At 44.0% G+C, this 14,593-nt stretch overlaps 1 protein-coding gene across 4 annotated transcripts in view; it reads right to left on the bottom strand.

Moving 5' to 3' along the window:
- Nucleotides 1-14,593, bottom strand: part of GRIA3 (glutamate ionotropic receptor AMPA type subunit 3) — a 386,650-nt gene that overhangs the window by 109,495 nt on the left and 262,562 nt on the right. The gene's annotated exons all lie outside the window — the stretch shown is intronic.

Raw genomic sequence — 14,593 nt, 5'->3', positions numbered from 1 at the left:
TTGAATTAATGACACATTGTGGGAAGTTTTCAATGGTTTTTGTGTAGGTCACTGTTGTTTCAAACAACTTCCCTACGTTTGATAGCCTACATGATTCCTTACATTTCAGTTAATCACTTAATCTATAAAAAATATCTCCTGACCCCAGAAAAACCTAATTGCCATTAGGTATCTCCCTTCCCTGCAATCTGGTGTCTACTGCCAGTTTTTACATTCAAAATGTATCTAGTAGCAGATGAAACAAAGTGAGAATGGGACTTATACACTGCTATGTCAAGGAGACAGGAACCGAAAGAATGTCTACCTACAAGGTGTGTTCACTATACAGAGTATTTAAAAGGTAATTTAATGCTTCCCTCTAATATCAGCAGTGGTTTCAGTGCTTAGTGTAACCCTTTCCTTGCTGTACTGATGCTCTATATACTATACAGTTCTGTCTCCCATATGTACTCTAATATTCCTCTCCCTTTAGTCTTTTGTCTTTAGCAGTATTAAGCAGTATTTAGTGTAACTACTTTCTTGCTGTGCTGCTGCTGTTTCTTTCATTTCCGCTCACATAGCACATTGCAAAGCCAATACACGAGTAATCCCTTCTGCCCCCATATGCCATCTATAGTACTGTACTGTGTAAATCATCAACCTAGAACAGTACCACCCTAATAACACTATGTCATAGCATAGTATGTGTTGTGCTGCCATTCTTCAGGCAACTAAGGAAGGAAGCAACTATATGTGTACTACTAGCAAACAGCCCAGCTCTTATCCCACACCCTGACATGAAGAGAATGAGAAATAGCTGTAAGCTCTCAGGGACTCACTAAAATGCAGAAAGGACAGTTAAACTACACAGGTTTTTAAAAATGTTTTGAAAAGATGGGTCTGCTTTAAAGCCAATTGAAACTTTCTTTTACAGTTATATACATCTACATATATATTTAAATACATAAGTTCCTTGGGACAGAAAGATTCATATTGTTTGTGAATCCTCGTCATATCACTGCCTCCCTTATTGTCATAATACCAGAATCCTCTACTAACTATATTATATATCAAAAAGAACACCACGTAGAGTATATGATTCTACTAAATATACACATTTTTATTGTTTAAAATACAAAAACAACACTTAAAAAAATATTACAGCTAGGAATTCCCACTAATTGCAGACTCGATTAGGCAAATATGCATACAATAATCTCATGAGCAACATGGAGATCACATTAACTGAACGCTGCTTCCCAATACTGTCACCAATAACTGGAGGATATAGCTATTATTATGGCTCAATGCTTTCAGCATATCACAGCTATTTGATATCCCCAACTAGAGATGAGCGAATCGAGCTGACAAACCCGAATTTGTTACGAATTTCATGAAATATTCGATTTGCAACGAATGTGAATATCGCCACGATTCTATCGCACAATTCGCTTAATTAAACTCCATTTACTGTGATCCAGGCTCCATGGCATCTAAAATGGTGGATCCACATGTCAGTACATGGGGCAAGGAACGCTGAGAAGGCAGGAAGGGAAGTCGGCGGGATGACATTGAATCACATGCAGGATGCTGCCTATCAGCAGCCAGTCACCCCTATGATGTCATAGCCCTATATATTCAGCAGCCATTTTGCGGCTCGTCATTCCATTCATCACACTGCAGAGAGATAGGACGGACATCGCTGTGTGTGTGTTACACAGAAAAGCCTTCTGTAGGACACAGAGCACAGCGTTTTTGCACAGAAATTAATTCTTAATGCAGTGATTAACCCCTCAGTCACTGTGAACAGCATTGTATTACAGAGAGGGGCAGAGAGCTGTGTGTTGCCTTAGCTGCAGAAACGTTTTCACAAGAGGAAGAAATAATTTTTTAGGGCAAATCTGTGTCTTTGTTCCACAACAACTGGTCTGCTGGTTAAACTAGTCTGTAGACTGTATTATCCATACCCAGCAGTCCATTCCTAATAGTATTTGAGAGAGAGTCTTTTTGCAATTTTGGGTTTAGTACACAGTGACTGTGTGCTTCAGCATTGTTGTGTACTGCTGGTGCTGGTGCAATTATTTTTTTTTTGCGTACTGAAGCACATTTTTCTGCCCTCATGACCACATACCTACATCTAACTGGTGTACTATTTTGTTCCTGTTAATCTGTCAAGGGCCTACATACTGTGGAATCAGTGATAGAGATGTGGGAGAAGGGAATCCTGGCAGTGATTCCCTGTTTCTTCCAGCGGCAAAGGTTACGGCACTTGGAGCGCTACACCGGAGGCAGGATGACACGGGAGTCGGATGAAGCTTAGTATGCAACTCTTTATTAATTTAATAAAAAGTAGTCATACACAGGACAACGCGTTTTGGAGGGGCATCCTCCTTCCTCAGGTCCGAGGAAGGAGGAAGGAGGGAGCCCCTCCGAAATGTGTTGTCCTGTGTATGACTACTTTTTATGAAATTAATAAAGAGTTGCATATTAAGCTTCACCCGACTCCCGTGTCATCCCGCCGCCGGTGTAGTGCTCCAAGTGCCGTACCTTTGCCGCTGGAAGAAACAGGGAATCCCTGCCAGGGTTCCCTTCTCCCACATCTGTATCACTGATATCTGCACCGCCCTCAACGGGACCGATGGCCAGCTGCTCCCGGCGCTCCAGTCCCAAAGAACCTGCTGAATGCAATTCACAGTGTTGCGCCTGCATGTAGCGCAACCTGAAAAGGTGAGCAATATTCTACTTTCTCACCCACTCCAGCTGTATCTCCAGATAATTGTCACTATATAGCGCCATCCCGGTTTCTCATTTTTTCTTTCCCCTACATTACATACTGTGAAAGGAAAGCCAAAAGTAATCACCGGCTGGTGTTTTACTCCAATACATTTATTAAGCGTACTGTAGCGCATTTTTCTGCCCTCATAAGTGCATACCACATACCTACATCTAAGTAGTGTACTATTTTGTGCCTGTTAATCTGTCAAGGGCCTACATACTGTGAAAGGACAGCCAAAAGTAATCACCGGCTGGTGTTTTATTCCAATACGTTTATTAAGCATACTGTAGCGCATTTTTCTGCCCTCATAAGTGCATGCCACAAAACCTACATCTAAGTGGTGCACTATTTTGTGCCTGTTAATCTGTCAAGGGCCTAGATACTGTAACAGGACAGCCAATACGTTTTTTTAAGTGTTCTGTAGCACATTTTTCTGCCCTGTTTGTTCCACCACAAATGGTCTATAGACTATAGACAGAATAATACATACCCAGCAGTCCATTCCTAATAGTCTGTGAAAGAGTGCAATTTTGTGTTTAGTGCACAGCGACTGTGTGCTGCAGCACTGTTGTATACTGCTGGTTTTGGGCAAAAATATGTTTTTTAAGCGTACTGTATTGCATTTTTCTGCCCTCATAAGTGCATACCACATACCTACATCTAAGTAGTGTACTATTTTGTACCTGTTGATTTGTCAAGGGCCTACATACTGTGAAAGTCCAGGCAAAAGTAATCACCGGCTGGTGTTTTACTCCAATATGTTTACTGAGCATACTGTAGCACATTTTTCTGCCCTCATAAGTGAATACCACATACAGTGGTCCCTCAACATACGATGGTAAGTCGTTCCAAATGAGCCATCATTTGTCGAATCCATCTTATGTTGAGGGATTCGTGCAATGTAAAGTATAGGAAGCTGTACTCACCTGTCCCCGCCGCTCGCGATGGTGTCCGAGCCGCTCGCGATGGTGACCCCGGGCCTCCGCTGTGCTCCCCTGGTCTTCTCCGGTCCTCCGCTGGGCTCTCCTGGTCTTCTCCTCTGCTGTCTTCTCCGGTCCTCCGCTGTCTTCCGCAAGGCCTTACTGGGCCTGCGTAGCGACGTCATTACGCCGCTGCGTACGCCATTCCTATTGGATGAAATGCGCAGCAGCATATTGACGTCACCAGAGAGGGCCGAGAAGACACCGGAAGACCAGCGCTGCACCCGGAGGGCACCCCGGAGCATCGTGGAGGGGTAAGTAATACTTACCGCACCACACGGGGAACATTAAGCTACTATCCGGCAGCAGCTTAAGCATTTTGCGCTGCCTGATAGCACTTCATGCGATGGCCCTGATATAAAAAAGCATTGTATGTCGATGCTGACATTGACATGCGTTGGCCTCTGAGAGGCCATCGTATGTCGATTTGATCATATGTCGGGGCCATCGTAGTTCGGGAGGTCACTGTACCTACATCTAAGTAGTGTACTATTTTGTACCTTTTAATCTGTCAAGGGCCTACATACTGTGAAGGTCCAGGCAAAAGTAATCACCAGCTGGTGTTTAACTAAAATATATTTTTTTAAGCGTACTGTACCCCATTTTTCTGCCCTCATAAGTGCATACCACATACCTATATCTAAATAGTGTACTATTTTGTATCTGTTAATCTGTCAAGGGCCTAGATACCATGAACGTCCACGCAAAAGTACTCACCAGCTGGTGTACTCAGATACTTTTTAAAGTTTACTGTAGCACATTTTTCTACCCTCATAAGTGCATACCACATACCTACATCTAAGTAGTGTACTATTTTGTACCTGTTAATCTGTCAAGGGCCTAGATACTGTGAAAGGACAAATACTGTTTTAAGCGTAGTGAAGTGTATTGTACTCCCCTCATATATGTCATATATGTATGTCAGGCAGAGAAGTGCCAGGATGTGCACATAGGAGCGGCAAAGGCCTAAATTCATCAGGCAGAGGTTGCAGCAGACTAGGGGTGAGTGGCAGCAGGAGTCGCAGCGAGAAGCCTGAGCTCCCGGTATCAGCTAGTGGTCGTGTCTCGACCAGCAACCCATCTGCTGTCATCGATTGGTTAACACGGTCATCAACTTCATCACAAGTGACATCTGATACCCCCAGTCAATAGTCGGTGGGTTCCTCAGACACAACCCTCAGTTGGCATGGCCCAGGAGCAGTCCCTGTCCTCCCATTGCCTCTGTCCTATGCTGTTCCCTCCCCTAAAGAAGAATCTTATGCTGTGGGTTCAGCTCCACTATTCAGTGAGGACGATCTAATAGAGGACAGTCAGCAGCTACTGCCCAGGCAAGAAGTGGAGGAGACATCTGCCGCTTCCCCCGCTAGGCGGGCAAGTAGTGATGAGGAGAATGACGTGGGAGGCGGTGTTGCCAGGGTTCAGGGTCCTGAAGCAGACACTGTTGAGGAACCTGAGGAGGACATCAGTGACGTGCAGACACTTGTTGATGATGATGAAGCCGATTGCAATTGGGAGCCGGGTGCAAAAGGGGCTTCATCATGATCAGAAGAAGAGAGTAGCAGGTTGCCCGTGAGGCCATAGTTAAGCCAGCAAGGTGGTAGCATGGTTAGCAGTCAACATGGTGGCAGAAGTGCAAATTCTGGAGCCAAACGTGCCTGGGGGGAGACCACCTGCTTTGCGGCAGTCTACCATCTCGGGAAGTAGCGGAACAGGGGTTCCTGGGGACGGCAGCAGTAGCAGTCAATTAGTGCACACTGGTGATGGGAAAATCAGCTACTTGGAGGTGTGGCAGTTTTTCATCAAGCATCCTGAGGATGTTCACATAGCCATATGCAAGATATGTCGGCAGAAGGTGAAGCGTGGCCAGGGTCCCAATGTTGGCACCACGGCCCTGCATCAATATATGCTTCGCCACCATAAAGCGGCCTGGGAGAACCGTGGCTCCGATGAAGTGGTCCAGCCTGCTGCATCACCCATTGGAACATCGCTTCCCTCTTTCAGCCAGCCAAGGCTCCACCACCTCAGCCGAAGGGAGCTGTGTGTCATACCCTCCTTCTGTCGCTCCAGATGCTCCTGCGCCTCCTACTTTTAGTCAGCCATTCTGCTAACAATCCATCCGCAAAGCCATGTCCAAGAGACAACAGTACCTTTTCAGGTAGTGTACTCTGCACCTTTAAGAGAACTGATGGCTTGTGTCGAGCTGAGGTGGAGAGAGCCAAGCCGTCATTTCAGTGTGAAGAAGGCAGTACTAGCCCTGCAATTTTGTGGAAGAGAAGGTGGGCCAGTCCTTGAGCCTGTCGGTGTGTACCAAAGTGCATGACAGCACCGATGTCTGGAGCTGTAACTATGGTCAGGGACAATACATGTCCTTTACGGCTCACAGGGTGAATGTGGTTCCTGCACAGCCACAACACCAACTTGGACAGGTCACGATGCTTCCTCCTCCACGCTTTCAGGACGTTGGTCCTGTGACAGTGTGCGACTCCCCGTCCTCATCCTCCACCGAGTCCTCAGCCTCCACTGCCCAAACAAGTCTCAGTGCCCATTCAGCATACCATGTGTGCAGGGCACGGTGGTGTCACACTGTTCTTCACATGGTTTGCCTTGGCGAACGGAGTCACACAAGGGAGGAACTGCTAAAAGTCATTCATAAAGAAATCGGAGAATGGCTTACTCCATGAAAACTGGAAATGAGAACCGTGACTGACAACTGGAAGAACATCTTGCATGCGCTGCGGCTGGGAAGGCTAAGCCATGCGCCTTGCATGGCACATGTGTTCAATCTGGTTGTGAAGCAGTTCCTGAAGTGTTCCCCCCATTTGTAAGACATTCTAACAATGGAAAGGAAATTTTTCATGCACTTCCGCAAAGCAGACTCTCCTTGAGCTGCAGCGTCAGAACGGTATCCCCCAACATAGTTTGACATTGTCACACGTTGGAATTCCACCCTCCAATATATTGGACTGACTGTAGGAAAAGAGAAAAGCCATCATCGATTTCTTGGTGATCCAACCGGATAGGGGTACTCCCCTGTGTAACTTCAATGTGAACCAGTGGCAGCTCATACGTACACCTACCGTTTGCTCAGGCCCTATGTGGAAGCCACATTATTAGTAAGTCGCCAGGATTATGGGATGTACGACGTCATTCCACTGCTTTATTTCTTACAACACGTGTTGGAAACAATGGCTGGTCAGGGCACTGGAGACGTGGCGCCTACATTTCAAGGCCACATGAGCCCAGTGGGGGCTGAACTGGAGGAGTGGGAGGGAGAGGGGCACAGTGGAGCACAGTTTAGGTTTCACCAAATGGGCGTTTTTTTGAGTAATCTGACAGAAGAGGAGGAGCAGGAGCTGCCAGAGGGTTATGAGGAAGGCGAGACAGAGAAACCAGGCACACCGTGGCAGTATGCAGTGGAGATGGAGGCAGGAAGTCCCTCCGAGTCACTTGCACAAATGGCACGATGCATGCTCACTTGCTTGCGTAGTGACAGCCGAACTGTCACCATTCGGCAGCAGTATGACTTCTGGATCTCCACCTTATTGGACCCTCGATACCACCACAAAATAGGGGCCTTTTTTGCACCACTGAGAGGGAGGACACAGTGACCTACTACAGAGGCATCCTACGTAGTCAGTTACTATATGGTCTCCTCATGCTTCAGTCACCTCCAGGCTGTGCCATTAAGCCACTATATGGTCTACTCATGCTTCAGCCACCTCCAGACTGTGCCATTGAGCCACTATATGGTCTCTTCATGCTGCCACAAACTCCAGGCTGTGCCATTCAACCACTATATGGTCTCCTCATGCTTCAGCCACCTCCAGGCTGTGCCATTCAGCCACTATATGGTCTCCCCATGCTTCAGCCCCCTCCAGGCTGTGCCATTCAGACACTATATAGTCTCATCAATGTTTATCTACCTACAGGCTGTGCCATTTAGCTACTGTATGGTCTTCTCATGCTTCCAACACCTCCACGCTGTGTCATTTAGCCACTATATTGTCTCCTCATGCTGCCAACACCTTAATGCTGTGTCATTCAGTCACTATATGGTCTCCTCATGCTCCAGCCATATCCAAGCTGTGTCATTCAGCCACTTTATGGTCTCCTCATGCTGCCAACACCTCCACGCTGTGTCATTTAGCCACTATATGGTCTCCTCATGCTGCCAACACCTCCACGCTGTGCCATTCAGCCACTATATGGTCTCCTCATGCTTCAGCTACATCCATGCTGTGTCATTCAGCCACTATATGGTCTCCTGATGCTGCCAACACTTCCACGCTGTGTCATTTGGCCACTATATGGTGTCCTCATGCTGCCACCTCCAGGCTGTGCCATTCAGACACTATATGACCTCATGCTGCCAACACCTCCACGCTGTGTCATTCAGCCACTATATGGTCTCCTCATTCTGCCAACACCTCCACGCTTTGTCATTCAGCCACTATATGGTCTCCTCATACTGATGGCACCTCCAGGCTCTGTCATTGTGCCGCTCTGCGGCAGTGATTCTAAAAGCGATGCCTGTAATCTGCATATCATACTGATTAACAGTATTATTTCACTATCCCAGCACACTCCAAATGCGTGTATGAACAAAGCAAAGTGTTCTACACCCCTATTGATGCTCTCTGTAGGCCAGAAATAGCAATTTTTAATATAGATTCGCCGCAAATAAATTCAGATCAAAATATTTTTTTTCCGAAAAATAGTTTACTCATCTCTATCCCCAACCTTATAAGTCTTTAACAGCAAAACAGATTATGGTCCCATGCATAGTGTTACCATACATTCGGAATATCATGCACATAACAGTGTCTTACCCATATTAGGTTTGCACAGTGGCGCCTCGCTACCCCTACAGCTGTTTTGGCTCCTTCCTCAGGGGGCATCACCCCTGAGGAAGGAGCTGAAACAGCTGTAGGGGTAGCAAGGTGCCACTGTGCAGACCCAAAATGGGTAAGACACTGTTATAGTTCAGTTAATGGGATCTCCACATTGCTCCACTCGTGCTGCACCGGTTCTCTGGAATGCTATCCCTCAATCCCTCAGACTCAACAACAACATCCATAGTTTCAAACATGGCCTAAAAACACATCTCTTCAGACAGGCCTATAACATTCTCTAATTGGCCTCAACATATCCTCAATATATCCCTACACCTCTTGTTTGAATAGTTATTGTGTAATTTTATGTCTGATACTTGTCTTTGTTTGTACCCCATAATTGTAAGCGCTGCGGAATCTGTAGGCGCTATATAAATAAATAAAATAAATAAATTGCTCCATGTTGCTCAAGTGTTGTTTTTGTATTTCAAACAATAACAATTTGTATATTTAGTAGAATCATATACTCTATGTGGTGTGTATATATATATATATATATATATATATATATATATATATATATATATCAATGTGTGTATATGTTTGTGTATGTTCAGCCAAGAATCTTTTCATCACAACTCAGCCCCGCCTGCGGACGGGATATGAGGATGAGATATGAGGACATGATGGTAGGAGATGAGGAAGAGATATGAAGTCTGAATATGAAGTCTGGATATGAGGATGGGATATGTGGGCGGGTTATGAGGTCGGGATTTGAGGACTGGATGAGGTTGGGATTTGAGGTCAGGATATAAGGATGGGATATGTGGACGGGATATGAGGTTGGGATATGGGGATCGGATATGAGGACAAGTACTTTCTCCTATGTTGCTTTTCCTCCCCCACAAGGATTAGGTAGGAAAAACTGGGGTACTCAGTTGCCTAATATTTAAAAAAGTTATATGAAATGTTGAACATTTGGGATTCACAATGTTTCCATGTCAAAGAGTTTTTTTGAGCTAGTACATGTTACTCTATGTATATAAAAAAAGATAAATACCCATTATTTTCTTCATGGCTTTTTAGAAACTATATGGCCATTTGGAGATAGAAAGAAAAGTTTTGTAGTTTAATTTGAAGAATCCTCATGCTGCTTTTTTGTGAACTATAAACCTACAGAACAATTTTCCAAAAGAAGCAATGAAATGAAAGCAACGAGAGTAACTAAACTGTATTGTTGAGGGTGCTCACGATGACAGAACATATAAAAATGGATTTTATTTTAAGAACACATCAGTCATACAGCCAGGAAGCTTAATGAGTCACAAAATAAAATGTTCTGTATTAAAAGGATATAGACTTCATTTTCTTTGTTTAGAGGGCAGGTAATAAGTGTGTTTGTTCTATGGATCCGCACATACAAAAAGGATTAAAAAGAATACGTAATCTGTTTATATTAGTTCTAAGGTAGGAAGAAACAAAGTCATCCTTGAACTATGTTTGAAATACAATATAATGTTAAGTCTAAAGCTTTTTAATGTAAGGCATATTATCGGTAGAACATTAACTGAGAAGAAAAGTACAAAAAGTTTTGTATGGCTGTAATAAGGCCACCCGGCTGTTATCTTCAGCATATGTTATAGTCTTAAGAACCTGGTCCCATGCATAGAACCCTATGGAGATCTACAATTAGTTCAGAGAAGCAGCAGAGGGTCCACGTGTTTTAGATGTAAAGTTTACTTTTCTGTCTTGATTCCCATGCATTGTTTAAAATTTAGAGACTATGGGGGATATTTATCAAAACTTGTGCAAAGGAAAAGTTGACCAGTTACCCATAGCAACCAATCAGATTGCTCATTTCAGTTTTCAAAGGCCTTTAAAAAAATGAAAGAAGCAGTCTGATTGGTTACTATGGGCAACAGGTCAACTTTTCCTCAGTACAAGTTTTGATGAATCTCCTATTCTTGAAATTAAAAGCAACTCTATATGAGTTAATGCTTATCTTTCAAATCCACTAGCGATTGCGTTTTAGTTTTTTCCTGTGTGTAATTTTTCACATAGCCATGTAAAGCCTTATTTTTGCAGTTGTACTTGCAACTATATCTTTCAATATATTTATCAGGATACAAATTCTCTGTTTTGTGCTTGTGACATTTGCTTAATTTTATTCTGCAGGTCAGCTAGATTACAGCAATTACAGTCATATACCAAATGCATATAATTTTTACTGTTTACTACTTTAAAACTTTTAAAACTTATTAATATATATATATATATATATATATATATATATATATATATATACACACACACACACACACACACACACACAAAGCTGTGTGATTGCTTGTTTAGAGGGGGGGGGGGTAAGCATTTTTAGTTGATATCACTTTTAGGGAGACTGGTAACATAGTTTGTAAGCTTGAAAAACAACAAGAGTCCATTGAGTTAGCCATCACAACATCATGCGGCAGTGAGTTCCATAGTCTCACTGCTCTTACAGTAAAGAATCTCTGTCTGTGGTGATGGTGAAACCTTCTTTCCTCTAGACCTAGAGGATGCCCCTTGTCATGGTTATTGGCCTAGGTATAAAAAGATCACTAGAAAGATCTCTGTACTGTCCATTTATATATTTGTACATTGGGATCTAATCGTACCTAAGACATCTTTTCTCCAAACTAAATAACCCCAAGCTTGATAACCTGTCTTGGTACAGTGATACTACCATGCTATTAATTATCTTTGGCGCTGAGGGACCAGATAAAAGTAAAGGCAAAGAGCTTTATTCCCAGCATGCAATGCGTTTCGCACATCTGCGCTTCATCAGGCCTGATGAAGCGCAGATGCGCGAAACGCGTTGCATGCTGGGAATAAAGCTCTTTGCCTTTACTTTTATCTGGTCCCTCAGCGCCTAAGTTCCATTTTTGGAGGTGGATTGGGGTTTTTCTGGTACTCGTGGAATGGCAGCAGTGGGCGATTGATATATACCTTTCTCCATGTTGTGCTGGCTGTTGCACAACACTATATGGTAAGCGCTTATTTACTTTTGGCGTTTGGCATTATTGGCGATATTACACTATGGAGCGCTCCTTCTCTCCCTTTTTCTATTAATTATCTTTGTCCCCATTCTCTGCACCCTCTCCAGTTTGGCCATGTCCTTTTTATATACAGTTGCCCAGAATTGACACAATACTCCATATGTGGTCTGACAAGTGATTTTTACAGAGGCAAAACTTTGTCCTTTCCATGTGCCTCTAAGCCTCTCTTAATACATCCCATGACTGTGTTTGCCTTGGCAGCAGGTGCCTGGCACTGATCACTAAAGTAGAGTTTACTGTCCACCAGTACCCTCAAGTTTTTTCAGTAAAAGTTTTACCTAATGTCTTATTATTTAGCAAATAATTGTGCATTTTGTTTTCATGTGCCAAGTGCATAACCTTACATTTCTCCACATATATGGTTTATGTTTTATTTTTTACATCTTACTGTTAACCCCTTAAGGACGCAGCCCTTTTTCACCTTAAGGGCTGAGCCCTTTTTCGCAATTCTGACCACAATCGCTTTACGAATTAATAACTCGAAAACGCTTTTACGGAATATTCTGATTTTGAGACTGTTTTTTCGTGACATGTTCTACTTTATTTTGGTGGTAAATTTTCGGCGTTACTTGCTCACTTTTTGGGAGAAAAATCCAAAAATGTCATGAAAATTTAGAAAATTTAGCATTTTTCGAACTTTGAAGCTCTCTAATTGTAAGGAAAATGGATATTCCAAATAAATTTTATTTTTATTCACAAATACAATATGTCCACTTTATATTGGCATCATAAATGGACATATTTTTGCTTTTTGAAAAAATTTGAGGGCTTCAAAGTAGAGCAGCAATTTTCAAATATTTCACGAAAATTGCAAAATCTGAACTGACAGATGTTACAGAACTACAACTCCCAGCATGCCTGGGCAGTCTAGGCATGCTGAGAGTTGCACTTTGGCAACATCTGGAGGGCTACCGTTTGGGCACCACTGTAACAGTGGTCTCCAAACTGTGACCCTCCAGATGTTGAAAAACTACAACTCCCAGCATGCCCAGACAGCTTTTGGCTGTCTGGGCGTGCTGGGAGTTGCAGCTTGGCCTTCCTAGTGGTTGCCACAGTAAAGATCCCTTTACTTTCACTTTCATTCCCCCCACCGTAGTTTCCCTACCTGAGCCAGGATCCAGCAGTCTCCAGCGACGATCTGGGGTCCTCAGGCATCTTCTCCTCCAGGTACCGGCCTCCATCTTATTCCCACGATCTCCTGGACATCCAGGGGTGGGAAGAACGGGGGATTGCCATGGCAACCCACTGTCCTGCCCTGCCATTGGTCAGAATCAGTTCTGACCAATGGCAGGGGATAGGAGGAGATCGCAGCACTGCGACCTCGCTCTTATCCCTCAGGATGATCAGGGCTGTCCCCGACAGCTCCGATCATCCCTATTTTCCAGGTGATCGGGTCACCAGAGACCCGATCAGCCCGGAATAGCAGAAAATCACATGTCTGAATTGATTTCAGCAGGCATTCCGATCCAGTCCCCAACCGGCTAGCGGCGGGGACCAGAATTCTTACGGGCGTATGCATACGCCCACATCCTTAAGAACTCGGGATGCAGGGCGTATGCATACGACCGGCGTCCTTAAAAGTTTAAAAAAGATTTCCATTATTTATTTATTTACTTATTTTTGCCTAAATAACGCACACTCACCACCAGTATACACGCAATGTTACCTGTTTCATTCCAACTCTGCTGCAACCATATATTTCATTGCTGTAGCTAGGTCATGTGACATCTGCCACCATCTTGACCCTCAGACTTAGAACTACATCATCTCCCTTTCAAATCTGCAATCAATCCCATGATGCATCAGCACAGCATCACATAGGCAGCTAGGGTCCGTACCATCTCTGATTGTTAAGGGGACAGTAAAATAATCCATATATATATATATATATATATATATATATATATACATATATATATATATATATATATATATATATATATATATATATAAAACTCAACGTGTGTGTGTATGTATGTATGTATGTATGTGTGTATGTTCCAGCATCACGTCCAAACGGCTAAAGATATTAACATGAAACTTGGCACACATGTTACTTATATGTCAACAACAAACATAGGATAGGTGATTTAACCCTTACTCACCCCCATTTGCCAGGGGCGGGGTTTATGTTTAAAGTCCCATACAAGTCAATGGGAAATATATGTTACTGCATAACTTCCAAACGGCTTGAGATATTTCAATAATACTTGGTCACATGTTACTTATATATCCACTTAAAATATAGGATAGGTAATTTAACCCTTAACTACCCCCATTTGTGAGGGTCGGGGGTTTTGTTCCCATGCAAATCAATGGGAAATGTATGTTCCCACATAACTTCCGTACGGCTGGAGATATTTCAATACCTGGTACACATATTACGGGTCGGGATAGGAGGTCAGGATAGGAGGTTGGGATGGGAGGACGGGATCGGAGGACGAGATAGGAGGACGAGATAGGAGGTCAGGATAGGAATACGGGATAGGAGTACGGGATGGGCGGTCGGGATAGGAGGTCGAGATAGGAGGTCGGGATAGGAGGTCGGGATAGGAGGTCGAGATAGGAGGTCGGGATAGGAGGTCGGGATAGGAGGTCGAGATAGGAGGACAGGATAGGAGGACGGGATAGGAGGATGGGATAGGAGGATGGGATAGGAGGACGGGATAGGAGGTCGCGATAGGAGGACGGGATAGGAGGTCGGAATAGGAGGACGGGATAGGAGGTTGGGATAGGAGGTCGGGATAGGAGGATGGGATATGAGGTCGAGATAGGAGGACGGGATAGGAGGTCATGATAGGAGGACGGGATAGGAGGTAGAAATAGGAGGAGGGGATAGGAGGTCATGATAGAAGGACAGGATAGGAGGACAGGATAGGAGGACGGGATAGGAGGACGAGATAGGAGGTCTGGATAGGAGGATGGGAT

The sequence above is a fragment of the Hyla sarda genome, chromosome 9, assembly GCF_029499605.1.
Source record: "Hyla sarda isolate aHylSar1 chromosome 9, aHylSar1.hap1, whole genome shotgun sequence".
Lineage (NCBI taxonomy): Eukaryota > Metazoa > Chordata > Amphibia > Anura > Hylidae > Hyla > Hyla sarda.
Note: the sequence above shows the minus strand (reverse complement) of the source record. Positions and strands in the feature narration are given on the sequence as shown.